General features: G+C 42.9%; 1 protein-coding gene across 1 annotated transcript in view; it reads right to left on the reverse strand.

Annotated features, from left to right (window-relative positions):
- The window catches only part of COL8A2 (collagen type VIII alpha 2 chain), a 156,069-nt gene that overhangs the window by 65,024 nt on the left and 77,394 nt on the right, over positions 1-13,651 (reverse strand). The window contains exon 2 of the mRNA XM_079987729.1: positions 8,421-8,484. The gene's annotated coding sequence lies outside the window, so the exon portion shown is untranslated. The remainder of the gene's footprint in view (positions 1-8,420; positions 8,485-13,651) is intronic.

The raw sequence follows: 13,651 nt of genomic DNA on the forward strand, positions 1-13,651 counted from the left end.
CATATTCCCTCCCTCCATGGCTCTATAATATAAATGCATTCATTACTATCAACTGGTTTTATTATCTGGGCAAAGCTATAAAGACCTCCCCCACTACCACCATCCCTTTAGAGTTTGCAAGCTGCATAGGTTGTGGTTACTAATGCAAGGCCATCAATAATGGCATCTGTGAGCCATCTGTCTGCTTAAAGCAACTCCAACTTTGCTCTTTAGAGGGGGAGGAAATAGGAAGAAAAAGTTTATTTATACTTAGAGCCTTGGACAATGGCAAAATGTCTTCCGAGCCATGTGCTGGATAGCTTTGGCTTCACTGCTAGTTTGGAGTCGCCATCCACACATACCCATGAATACAGGAGCCCCCACTTTTTCCCACTTGTGCTGTCAAATAAATGAAGCATTGCATCAATCAGTCCATAAACCCTATGCAACGGGAATGGCCCCATGCTCTGTCCTTAGACCTTTATACCATCTGGCTTCCACAGTGATGGTGGGGTTCAGATAACCATTGCTGCATTGAAAGGAACAGTGCTATGCTTCATGGACAGTCTAAAAGGCAGGTCTGTGTGCGCTCTGTTCTTAAATATATATATTAAAATTCTGCACCAAGAAAAATATGGATTTTGCCAGCTGTATAAATTATACAAATTGAGAAAAATCTGTATAATTTATTCTGGTTGTGCTTGTCATGGGGAGGGCCAAGAAGTTATTCAAGGCAATGAAGCCCCACCCCAATCACTGGAAGGTCTTATTCGTCCACTCTTCTGACTTCTATTTTAGTAGGCACTGCCTGTACCCTTTCCAGGATATCTTTGCTGCCATAGGACTAGAAACACATACAGAGAAGAAAACAAAACAAAGCTGAGATTCTTAAGAATTCTACACCCAATGCTGGATTCTGCTGCCCCTCAAAAATGCAGCATACAAAAAGCTCTGGCTTGAAAATAAAGAAGTAAAACCCAGAATAGCTTTGTATGGGTAAAGCAGGCAAAGTTCATACCAAAAATCGTGACAGCAAGAAATGGCAATGCATCCCAATAAAGCAAATAATACAGTCTATGTTGGTCACCTGTATAAGCTGCTGGATGCTGCCCAGCAAAGTGCATTCCATTACACATTTCAGTTCCTGCTGATAAAGGAGCTTACAGATGAATTACTCATCTCTAGTTATTTGAGATCCATTATCGCTACTAGCACTGAGTAATTCATCTGCAAGAGCTATTAAAGTTATCCTTCATTAGCAATCTGTGGTTTTTTCCTATTGTTGGTTTATCTTTTATCTTTTGCTATGGCTGGAATCCTTTATTCTCTCTCTCTCCCTCCCCCCCCCCTCTCTCTCTATATATTCCCTAATGGGCATTTAAGCAGAGGTTAAGTTTAAAACAAGAACAAGCAGATCTGAAAACTATTATCTTTCCAGAATTAAAATAAATACTGTGGCATTTTAAAGAGTAACAAATTTATTGTCTTTAAGGTACTACAATATTTCTTTTGCCTCTTGCTGTAACAGGTACCACAGCACTGCTTCCCATCAGTGGTGTAGTGGAAAGGGAACCCAAGGGTGCCTATCTCTGGGATATTCTTTCAGAACAGGAAGGAGTGTTGATGTCATCTGATGGAGCAGCAGTGCAACTGACAGTCTCTCTGGCAAGTGAATGAGGCTTTGAGAAATTTTTGAGAATTAATCAAGCAGAAGTTGGATACGTCTTTCCTTTTCTTTGATGCAGTTCCTACTTCATACAAGGAGTTAAAAGGTAACACTTCTCTGAAAGATTGTATGCATTTCTAATTAAGAGCTAAAGATTGCATTTCAGGTAATGGAAGATATTTTGCTAAAGTACACTGTGTTTTACAGTTTGAACCCATAAGTCAGAAGTAAGCACCACTGAGCAGAGGTGGAGTGTATGTTACTGCTACCTGGGCCGCACCAGCCCAGCCCTCACTGCTGCTTCAAAGTCACAGCGAAACTTGTTTTTTCTTCTTTTGACAAGGCTTGGGATATTTCTCCAGGCCATAACCAATTTCACCTAAACAGTTTTGCTCACTTCATGTAGGGGTTTGCAGCACTAGTAAAGGTAAAGGGACCCCTGACCATTAGGTCCAGTCATGACCGACTATGGGGTTGCAGCCCTCATCTCGCTTTATTGGCTGAAGGAGCCGGCGTACGGCTTCCGGGTCATGTGGCCAGCATGACTAAGCCGCTTCTGGCGAACCAGAGCAGCGCACGGAAACGCCGTTTACCTTCCCGCTGGAAGGTACTTGCACTTTGACGTGCTTTTGAACTGCTAGGTTGGCAGGAGATATACAGCACTAGTGAAAGGCAAATAGCCACAGCAGCACAGCTGGACCAACAGCCTGCACTCATATTATCTCTGGGGGATAATATCAAGTTAAGGATATGCTGAATCCCACCAAGAACTAGACTTGCCAAAATTTTTGCTTCCTTCAAAATTCCGAAAATGCTTCACCCATGCCAGGACCCCTGACTGCATCATGAATTTTTGCTCTGGGTGAAATCAGGGGGCAATGTCATCTAATCTTAAAGCTAAAAAGCAGGGGAGGTGGATGTGTGGCAAAACAGACACCCTAACTTTTACAACCCCAGATTCAGGTAGGTAGCCATATTGGTCTGACACAGTTGAAATATATATAAAGAATTGTCCAGTGCACCTAAGAGACCAACTAAGTTTGTTCTTGGTATAAGCCAGGCTTCCTCAACCTTGAACTTCAATATGTTTTTGGCCTACAACTCCCATGATCCCTAGCTAGCAGGACCGGTGGTCAGAGATGATGGAAATTGTAGTCTCAAAACATCTGGAGGGCTGAGGTTGAGGAAGTCTGGTAGAAGCTTTCGTGTGCATGCACACTTCTTCAGATACACACAACCCCATTTGATCTTTGCATCCTGCAGCCATGTAGACACAGAAATAGTTTCAAGTAAGAATGGAGAGTCTCCAGCCAATGATTCAGTGTTCCTTTAGTTAGGTCTAAATCGCTCCTCCCTCCCAACGTTCTTCGGTGTCTGCCATGTCTAAAAACATAAATATATTCATGAGCTCCATCTCTGGAAAAGGTACTCTAGTTCAGAAAATAAATTCCATATGAAATTTGCTGTGGTACAATGGAGCTTGGCATCTGATGCCATAAGGAAGCTTTTCTTCTCAGCTGCCCCCCGCCCCCACCCAAGCCGTTGCCAATGTTCCCTCCAGCTTCAATACATGCCTGGACCCAGCTGTAGAGAACACGGAGGGAAGTTAACTCTCTGAAATGCCCAGGGTTTTTTTTCCATAGGCAGTCCAGGGGATTAAACTGTGAAGCAACGAATGTGCAAAAGAGAGAAAGTTCATTTTGTATCTTCAACTACAAAATATGTAGATACTACAAAATATGTAGTATCTTCAACTACAAAATATGTAGAGTCGCAAAATTGTGTTTCAAGGCAGATGAGGTGAAAAATAATGTGCTTCCTCTGAGAACAATCTCTCACCACTTCTTGCTAAAAAGTTATGGATCTCTGTACCCAAAAGTGCCACCACACAAAACCACTTTCTCTCTCCTCTGACACCCCCTCAAAGGAGAAGGGGAAACACACACATAGCTCCTTTTGCTGAAGCTGGGGGAGGTGGCGGCAGGGGGCAACGATGAGAGAAAAAGAAACTTGTTTATGCTTCTTTTAATATCTCCCTTCTGTTTTACATTTACAGTCTTTTCAAAAGATACGGCACAGGCTTTGCCAAGATTCCTAAAGAGATATCCTGAGAAATGTAGACCGGTTTCCCAACCAAAATTCAAAGAAAACAAATGTCAGGCCAGCAATTGATATGAAATAGTTTAAAAATGAGAAAAAGCTGCCTCTGAGCTAGGTTTACATTAAACTACATTTCTGCAACAAGAGGGAGGGGAGACTCAAAAGAATTTCTCTCAGCCAGGGAAGAAAGAGAACCTGGGCAGGGTGGAAAAGGCTTATGTTACCTGCTGCCAGTGAGGTGTCCAAAAACTGCTTGGTGAGCGGGGTGCCGGGAAAGTAGAAGCCTTGTTACTTTCTGCTACAATAAACCTGGACATAATTGGAGGTGGGGAAGTGCTGAAAAGATAACCTTTGGAATCTGAGCCAGTCCCATACAGAAGTACGAAACTATAGCCTATAATAAATTTTAACAGCCTGCCTGCTTGCTTTTACTTGCTTGGCACAATGAAAAATATTACTGGGTAATAGCTGATCTGGAAATTTTCTGGAACTGACTCCAGCACATAAATGGCCAACAAGCAGAGGTGCCAACTTGAGTAAATATTTGGGGAGGGGGAGGCAGGTAAGCCCTGCCCTACAGAATCGATCACAAGATGTGGCACCCCCCTAATATGAATGTCAATGTCCATCAACTTTGGGTGCCCCCAGAGTTTTATGGGGGGGGCGGTGAAGGGACCTTAGCTGCTAGGAGTTGGCTGCTATGCCAACAAGCCAGTGAGGGCTGGGCGTAAGATAAGCCAGGGGTGTGGAAACTGTGGCCCTACATAAAGTTGTTGAATTCCAATTTCCATCAGCCCCAGCCAGCATTCAGGAATGATGGGAGTTGTAGTAAGGTAACAGCTGGAAGGCCACAGGTTTCCCACCTTTTGATAAAGCACCTCATGGCAGAGAACAGACAGTGAAGCAAACTAATTCAGGAGAGTTCCTGAGGGTAGATGGTCAATTTGGAGTTCACAAAGTCCTTCTTATCAGTCAAAGGCTTGCAGCATGGATGAGTAACCTATGATCCTCCAGGTGTTATGGAGCTCCTACTCCCATCCATCCCAGCCAACATGGCCAATGGTCAGGGATGATGGGAGTTGCAGTCTAGCTTCAGGTTCCCATCCCTGGCTTACAGAGATGTTCTGCAATATCAAGACTGTTGGTCCAGAAAGTTCAGGTCTTCTTTTTTTAAAAAAAAAAAAACTTACTTTAATCATCAACAACTTTAAAACCTCCATAAAGTATCTGCATGTTTAAGATGGAAAATGAAAAGCTGGTAGATCGAAGAAGGTCAACTGACAGAAGAAGTCTGCAGCAGAGCTTTAGCAGAAACCAGAACTGAGGAGGCCTTCAGAAAAAGTGTTGTCCAATGGATCCCAGGTGGCTGGTGGTTCCATATTCATATTCCCAAAATACAATGCCTCAGAATTTCCATTGTTTATATAGCAGCATTCCATATTTATATAGCAGCTGCCATTCTTTTTGAAAAAAAATCCCACACATCAGTGCTAAGGAATGACAGGACCTTCCTGGAATTGTTTCATATTTTGGGGGAACTAAGATGGTGGCTGAAGCTAGAGGCACTGGAACCCAGAAGGCATCCCTATTGCAAGAGGGCACCAGCAACTGCCTTAGGATGCCAGATAGTGACAACTGGCCTGGATCAAACATCATGTTTTTCCATGTATCGGTTATGTTATCAATCATCAATTGAGCAGCAAACTTTCAGCTTAACTAAGCCTGTTGGGGGATGCCTGGCTATCTCCAGCCCCTCTCCACTGCTAAAATTTAGCACAAGACACATATAACAGGATGTCATTCTGCTCAGTGTTGCCCAGCTCCCTTGCAAGTTAATTCAAGTGGAGTATGGAAAAGCTAAATGCACTTACATGTTTCTTGAACTAGGTATTACCAGGAGAGTTGCCTACTGGTGGCACATTACCTGAGGGAGATGTGGTTGGAAGCTAACATCCACCATAATGCCTAGTTAGCCTCCCCTTTCTCTAGCGAATAGTACACAACACTTCCAGAGCCAGTTATATGGCTTATAAAGCATACACCCGCCCCCCACATCATCTCTTTAGGTGGGGGTCACATGCTTTATTACCTCCCTTCATCCCTCATTCATTAATCCTATTCCCTCTCTCCTCCGCCGCCACCCCCCCTGCTTCCATGGAGACATTTCAATGATCACACGTCCCTTAATCCCCATCACAGCACTGTAGACAGAAACCCTTTTATTTCCTACTGTATATGCCATGGGTCTTTTCCTTTCACAGATGTGGTGTGATAGATTTAAATATTCAAGGAGCTTATGAACCTCTAGTTTGTTCAGTAGGTGTGTTTCATCCTCACAGATCTCACGAGTCAGATATTAGCAGTCATAAACCAGTCAGGTCTCTTAGAGGCCACCTTTTGCTGTGTGCTCAGCACCAACACATTCCTGGAGCTGGTTTAGGCTCCCCCCGCTACTTTCATATACTGCTCCAAGATTTTCAGGCAGATATACACTCATTTTAGGCACTTTTAGCGGATATATCCTTAAAAAAAACTATTCTGGGATTATGTAATACGGCAACTATTTGCAAAGTTAGATCATAATATGGAACAAACGCATTAGGAGAAATAGATTAATAGAAGGATGTACAACCGATTAGATTCTACTGCTGATATCACATGGTCTATCTAACTACTTAAACCATGATTAAGGAGTAGCTGCAGATCAGGATGTAAAACCATGACTTTGCAAAACATGGTCTGCACCTAGCAAACCCGTTTCCCCATCTCCCCAGTCTTTATGCTCACAGGTTAGCAAACAGAACTTGCTAGAATAGTTGAAATATAAAAATTAAATAAAATAAAATCCAGTAGCACCTTAGAGACCAACTAAGTTTGTTCTAAACTCCAGAGGCAGGTCTTAGCTTTCTCTTAATGTTCAGGATTGTAACCAGGGTTAGCACTAAACATATTTAACCATGTCTGCACACCACTGGACCAGTATGGTCTGCACCTATTTTAAGGTATTACTGATGTCTCAGGGAAAAAATATCAAGAAGTATGTAACTAATGAGGAAATGATAGTATTTGACTGAAACTGCTCAAATTACCAATATTTTTTTAGCAGGGCTACGACCATTAGTTGGGCAGTAAGGGCAAATTTTGTTTTGTGAGTAAATTAGTTACAGGCAATTAACATAGGATCCTTAATTGTATTAAAATTCTCTAATTGTTTGGCAACTATAGTTTTGAGTCAGATCACACACAAAAGGAAAAGACCGCCTACCCCCAGCTGTACTTTATTTACCAGCCCATTAATGTACGTAACTTCAGAACCGTCAACTAACAGAACAGTCAACTAACTTTTACTCAGAGTCAACCCATTGAAATTAATGGACCTGGGTTGGTCATGGTAATTAATTTTAATGGATCTACTCTGAATATAACCCAGTATATCTTTTTAGTTAACACTTCTCTATCAGTCGGGTAGTTAGATCTATTACTACAATGCTAGTCTAGTTTAATGACATCTTTCATCAACAAACTATGGTTTCTCAGACTGGAAATGCATTGTAAGCCTACATACTCCATGCTCCCTTTGCACCTCTCCTCGTCTATTTTAATACTTGATGTCCTGGTTTGTTAAAAGCACAGCTTGCTATTTTGTCCAAGCTGGGTAACTGGCTTGAGCACTTCTTACAAAAAGATTTCAGATCAGGATTTAAATCACACAGGAGAAGAAGTCAAGAATGTATGCCTCTTAACAGTTGTTCATTTCTATGTGGAGCAGCTTTCCCCAGCCTGATGCCATCCAGACTACAACTCCAATAATTTCTGAACAATAGCCATGGTGATTGGGGCTGATGGGAGTTGTAGTCTAAAACAACTGGAAAACGCCAGGTTAGGGAAAGCTATTTTAGTTACCCTTAGCTCTAACCTACCATGTAGACAACAGCATCTTGATTTTATATACAGTGGTACCTCGGGTTAAGTACTTAATTCATTCTGGAGATCCGTTCTTAACCTGAATCTGTTCTTAACCTGAAGCGCCACTTTAGCTAATGGGGGCCTCCTGCTGCCGCTGGGCCGCAGGAGCACAATTTCTGTTCTCATCCTGAAGCAAAGTTATTAACCCGAGATACTATTTCTGGGTTAGCGGAGTTTGTAACCTGAAGCGTATGTAACCTGAAGCATATGTAACCCGAGGTACCATTGTATCAGTCTGTACTGTGCCTTTCAGGTCATCTGCTTATCCACCGAGCTGGATGGGCCATTGCTGCAGGATAACTGAAGGCATGTTCTGCTTCCTATTTCCACTGTAATTGTGTCTTAGCAACAAGAGTGCTGTCAAAAGGAACTAAATCCACAAGACCTACTATGCATCACCAGACTCTCTCACACATTAGCTCTTTTCAAAGAGTATGCCAGAGAGACTGGGAGGCAGGATCTTGCAGCTTTTCATTTCTGCCTCAATGTTCTTCACAACCAACCAACAGCTGTGTTCACGATTCAATCAAAGTTTGCCCAGGCTGATGCACTGCACTGCCAGTCTGCTGGGAGCCAGGGCTGCATGTATACTTCCCAAACTGCAACAAGGGACAAGCTTCTTACTCTGTTCTGACTAGTTGCCACGAAATACTGTTATGTTGCATTACCAGGGTCAGTGAAATAAAGCATGCAATTAGAAGAGACAAACCTTCAAAGCAGCACAGCGGCCAACGACTGATGGTCTGTCTATCAATCCAGATGATGAGCAGGGTCTGGAGAAGATGAATGGAGAACATGAACTGTCAATGCAAATGAACAGAAACCCAACTGAAGGGAGACCTTCCTGATCTGCTCCCCCTTGAACAAGCTGAGCCTCTCCCCTCTTCCTGCCCTTGCTTTGCCCTATAAGAATGACTGACAAGCCCAGCTTTAACTAAGGGATTTTGTGGGTTTAAAGCATGTGACCATTTTTCCTCCTGTTTTGTCCATTAACCCCTTTTCAAAAATATAAGTCAAGTTTTTCCTCTACACAGCGTTTTCTTCCCCTCCCTTGACTGCTCTCTTCCTTCCAAGAGGAATCCATACAAAAGCAGCAGCAACTAGCTAGGACTCTAGATACCATCTCTTCCCTGGGCACCAGGCATCAGCCCTACTACCACCACCTGAACTAAAACACCCCTGCTTTAGAAAAGAAGTAGTTGCTGCAGATAAAATAAGGTTGCCTACAGGTGACTGGTGAAGGAAGCCAGACATGGGGGAGGGGGGAATTTGTGAATATCCTCATGGATTTTATTTATAATTTTTAATTCACTTCACTGTGGTGGGGATCAGCAGCTAGAGGCCCTCATATAGCGGGGATTCCTCTCTTTCATTGCCAACCCAGATATTTTGCTACCTGGGTTGGAATAGTCAATGGTGCCCCCAACCCAATCATGATGCATAGTAGCCATGACTGGTGATTCTATTTTGGCAACTGCAGCAAAAAAATAAAAAAGCCCACATGGGCCTCTCTCCAGGTATAAAAATTAAATAAGAAAATATTAAATAATTGACAATTTGCTGCCCTTTCATGACACCCAAAATTGGCTTCCACAGGCATTTGCCTCGCACTGCCTAATGTGAGGGCCTTCCAATGAATCTAATTGCTTTATAGGCACAGGGAGATTAGCAGAAATTAATAAAGTCACTTTTCATTAATATTCATCACTGTAGTTCATGAAGGCTTCAAACTTTGTGTACTCCTTGAATGAATCCTATGGGTTGAGTTTATTTTTCCAGCAGTACTAGTGGGCTTACCATATACACTAGTTCATGACTCACAGCACCCTAGAAAATCTTCCAAAATTGTTTAAAACAGAGATACTGGTGAGCCATAAGCTGTACTTGTGTCGGAGCATTCACAAGGCCAGTGCCATCATGCCACACACTGAAAGCTACAGAAGGTGTCACCCAGGGATGGATCACATGATGTTTTTAACACGGTAAGTTACATCTGTACAGAATTCATTACCCCAAGTTTCCATTTCTCAGAAGGCCTTGGGCTGTGTGTAAACCACCACCATATTCTGAACATAGCCCTAAGCAATTTTGGAAACCCCACCATGAAACTATGTAGACTGCATAGGGTTTGCTGAGTGGCTTGATGCCACTTTAACAAGCAAGCTAAATAATACGCAGCTTCTACAGTATGGTCTATGGGAGCTTGGCCAGGCTAGGATGATTCATTGGAAACCGTAGAACCCACTTATTGGATGTAACACAGTGCTTGGAAAACTCCTGCTCTTACACAACTGCTCTCCAAAGAACTACCCTCCAAACACAAGTTTGAATTTTAAAATGAGAAAAATTCAGAATGCCTCCTTCAGGCTACGGTCTCCTGAACTCACTATCTCTTTCCTCTCTCACTAACCCTTGCTTCATGATGGATCTGAAGAATTTTAGCAGATATATATCTCCATACACCAAAAGTTTAGACACAATTTTCATATTTTAACATTTTATTAGCTTAGCTTAAAATCCTGAAAACATTGGATTTACAATGAAAACTTTGAGCTCCTTTAGCAGTTGTAAACTGCACACCAAGCTAACACACCCAGTGCAAGGTGTAATTTTTTCCATGAGCTTAGAACAGGTTCCAGACACATGTTTTATAAAGTTCAAAACTCCATTAGACATTTGATAGGGCAGAGAAGAGTCAGTGTAACGCTTCCAAAACTTTCTCACTAAACAAAGGCAATGTCAAACTATACTTAACGGCAAACTAGGCTACCCAAAGCCCATGTGCTGACTTTCCCTGTAGACTATCCCTGGTTCAAAAAAAAGGTCATGTGTCCTTTCATGTCCATATTGGACTCTGCCAGCTACCATGCAAAGGTTTACAGGGGTGCTGGTGAAACAGAGAACTTCACCCCACTAAGACAGACAGACAGACAGACAGACTTTCTTTCAAATAAAGTTTTTATCCAAGTTCTTTGAAGTCATCAAGGCTACTGCTACTCTGTGGGAAACTGAGATATTTTATGAATTATTGCTACAATGCCGAACATCTCACATGTGATTTTATTGAGATAATGCAAAACACTTTGAACATGATAAATAAAATACTATATAAAAGTTTACATTTTATCACTCTTGCACCAAAGGTTATTATGTCTGGCTATTAAGCAAAAGGTTGGTGGCTTGAGTCCACCCAAGGATTTGGTAGCCATCATCTTACTCACTTCCCTACCCTTCCAGTCAATGTAGGCTACTTGCCTTCAATTGGGGGGTCAAGACACACTAGTGGGTCAGGGCCTGATCCAAAGTGAGTCGCGACAACAGCACTAGCACCATGCAAATATATGGTAAAAGACTGAAAAATTGGGTCCCCAAATGCATGTTTGGGTTAGAAGTGGGTCCTGGGTCTGGAAAGGTTGAAGACTACTGATGTTGACAATTTTGGGTTAGGTGGACTAATGGCTTGACTCAGTGTAAGGCAGCTTTCTTTGTTCATTCTCTGATAACACACTAAAAAGCACATTTGAGTCTCTGGCTCATTACTTACTCTATGTAAGGATGGATAAATCTGTCAATTTCAGTTTCTAATTTTTCTAATGTTAACTTCAGATCTCCACATTTCCACAGTGTGGGATAATTGTATATTATTTTGTAAAGACCTCATGACAATTGGTCAGCATTTGATTGAACTTTTCCCCCCTTTGCCGGCAAAAAAAATCCATTCCTTCCTACCATTCCAGAAGTAGCACTCATATCCCAGATGAGGAAGAGCATCAGCAGAAATTGAGGGTATCAGTTGTATGTCCCATGCATTTCATTCATGTCCTCCTCTTCCTCCATGGAACCCAAAGAGTTCACACCTGCTTCAAGTCAGGAGTAGAACTGCATCTTGTGCTCTTGGACTTGCAGTTATCCATACTGTACTAGACCCACACCCTTTTGTAGACTGCAGTGACTGCTGCACTGCTCTGACAATCCATGGTGCAATGTCAGGACGAGGTTTTTTGAGCCACGCTGCAACCTTCCAACAGTTTGACTTCACCCCCAAAGGCCCACTGCTCCTTTGTCTCCGAAGACAGACAAATGCCAACCAGGCAGCTTCATTGTTGCAGGACTTTTCCCAGGCACCTGCATTGGTGCTACAGTCTTGAACTGGGAGATGCTCCCATACAAACATAAGCCTCACCTATTGCCTCTGGTACGCTGAAAACCTTGCATGGATTAAGTGTGTCTGAGTCTAAACTGTGTTTCCTTGGCACAGTTCAGCTTACAGGTTTCCTGTGACCTGAGGTGCCTTGTGCAAAGCTAACCATACGTGCAAAGCAATATCTCCTCCCACACTTGACAAAAACACGCAGCTTGAAAAGTTCCAGCAACGCTAATCACCAGCTATTCAAAATTCAAAGCTGCAATATCTCATTACTGTGCTCCCAATTTGCTCTGCAATCAAACATCTAGGCTTAATCTCTCTTAAAGGGTTCCAGATTCCCAGAGGCTAGGTTTTTCTCATGGCTGTTGAGATCACAAGCTCTAAAACGTTGAAACAAAAACTGTTATCTCCTCCCTTTTTATTCCCTTCCGCTGCTGAGATATTATCCGGCGGAGAAGGAAGAGAGAGGCGTGGATAGCTATAATTCTTTGCTGACAAGATCGCAACTTAAAAGCTCAAGAAACAGCACTATGTTCTTAGCTGCACGCTACTATAAAGAAGTTTGCCCAAGAACTCAAGGAGTGTGTGTGTGCTTTGATGCCCCTATCTGGGATAGAATCCACCCTCAGAATCCATCTCCACAGAAATTGTTGTTGTTTAGTCGTTTAGTCGTGTCCGACTCTTCGTGACCCCATGGACCAGAGAACGCCAGGCACTCCTGTCCTCCACTGCCCCCCGCAGCTTGGTCAGATTCATGCTGGTAACCTCGAAAACACTATCCAACCATCTCGTCATCTGTCGCCCCCTTCTCCTTGTGCCCTCCATCTTTCCCAACATCAGGGTCTTCTCCAGGGAGTCTTCTCTTCTCATGAGGTGGCCAAAGTACTGGAGCCTCAGCTTCACAATCTGTCCTTCCAGTGAGCACTCAGGGCTGATTTCCTTCAGAATGGAGAGGTTTGATCTTCTTGCAGTCCATGGGACTCTCAAGAGTCTCCTCCAGCACCATAATTCAAAAGCATCAATTCTTCGGCGATCAGCCTTCTTTATGGTCCAGCTCTCACTTCCATACATCACTACTGGGAAAACCATAGCTTTAACTATACGGACCTTTGTTGGCAAGGTGATGTCTCTACTTCTCAAGATGCTGTCTAGGCCTGTCATTGCCCTTCTCCCAAGAAGCAGGCGTCTTTTAATTTCGTGGCTGCTGTCACCATCTGCAGTGATCATGGAGCCCAAGAAAGTAAAATCTCTCACTGCCTCCATTTCTTCCCCTTCTATTTGCCAGGAGGTGATGGGACCAGTAGCCATGATCTTCGTTTTTTTGATGTTGAGCTTCAGACCATATTTTGCACTCTCCTCTTTCACCCTCAATAAAAGGTTCTTTAATTCCTCCTCACTTTCTGCCATCAAGGTTGTGTCATCTGCATATCTGAGGTTGTTGATATTTCTTCCGGCAATCTTAATTCCGGCTAGGGATTCATCCAGCCCAGCCTTTCGCATGATGAATTCTGCATATAAGTTAAATAAGCAGGGAGACAAAATGCAGCCTTGTCGTACTCCTTTCCCAATTTTGAACCAATCAGTTGTTCCATATCCAGTTCTAACTGTAGCTTCTTGTCCCACATAGAGATTTCTCAGGAGACAGATGAGGTGATCAGGCACTCCCATTTCTTTAAGAACTTGCCATAGTTTGCCATGGTCGACACAGTCAAAGGCTTTTGCATAGTCAATGAAGCAGAAGTAAATGTCTTTCTGGAACTCTCTAGCTTTCTCCATAATCCAGCGTATGTTTG

The sequence above is a fragment of the Podarcis cretensis genome (assembly GCF_951804945.1).
Source record: "Podarcis cretensis genome assembly, chromosome: 8".
Taxonomy (NCBI): domain Eukaryota; kingdom Metazoa; phylum Chordata; class Lepidosauria; order Squamata; family Lacertidae; genus Podarcis; species Podarcis cretensis.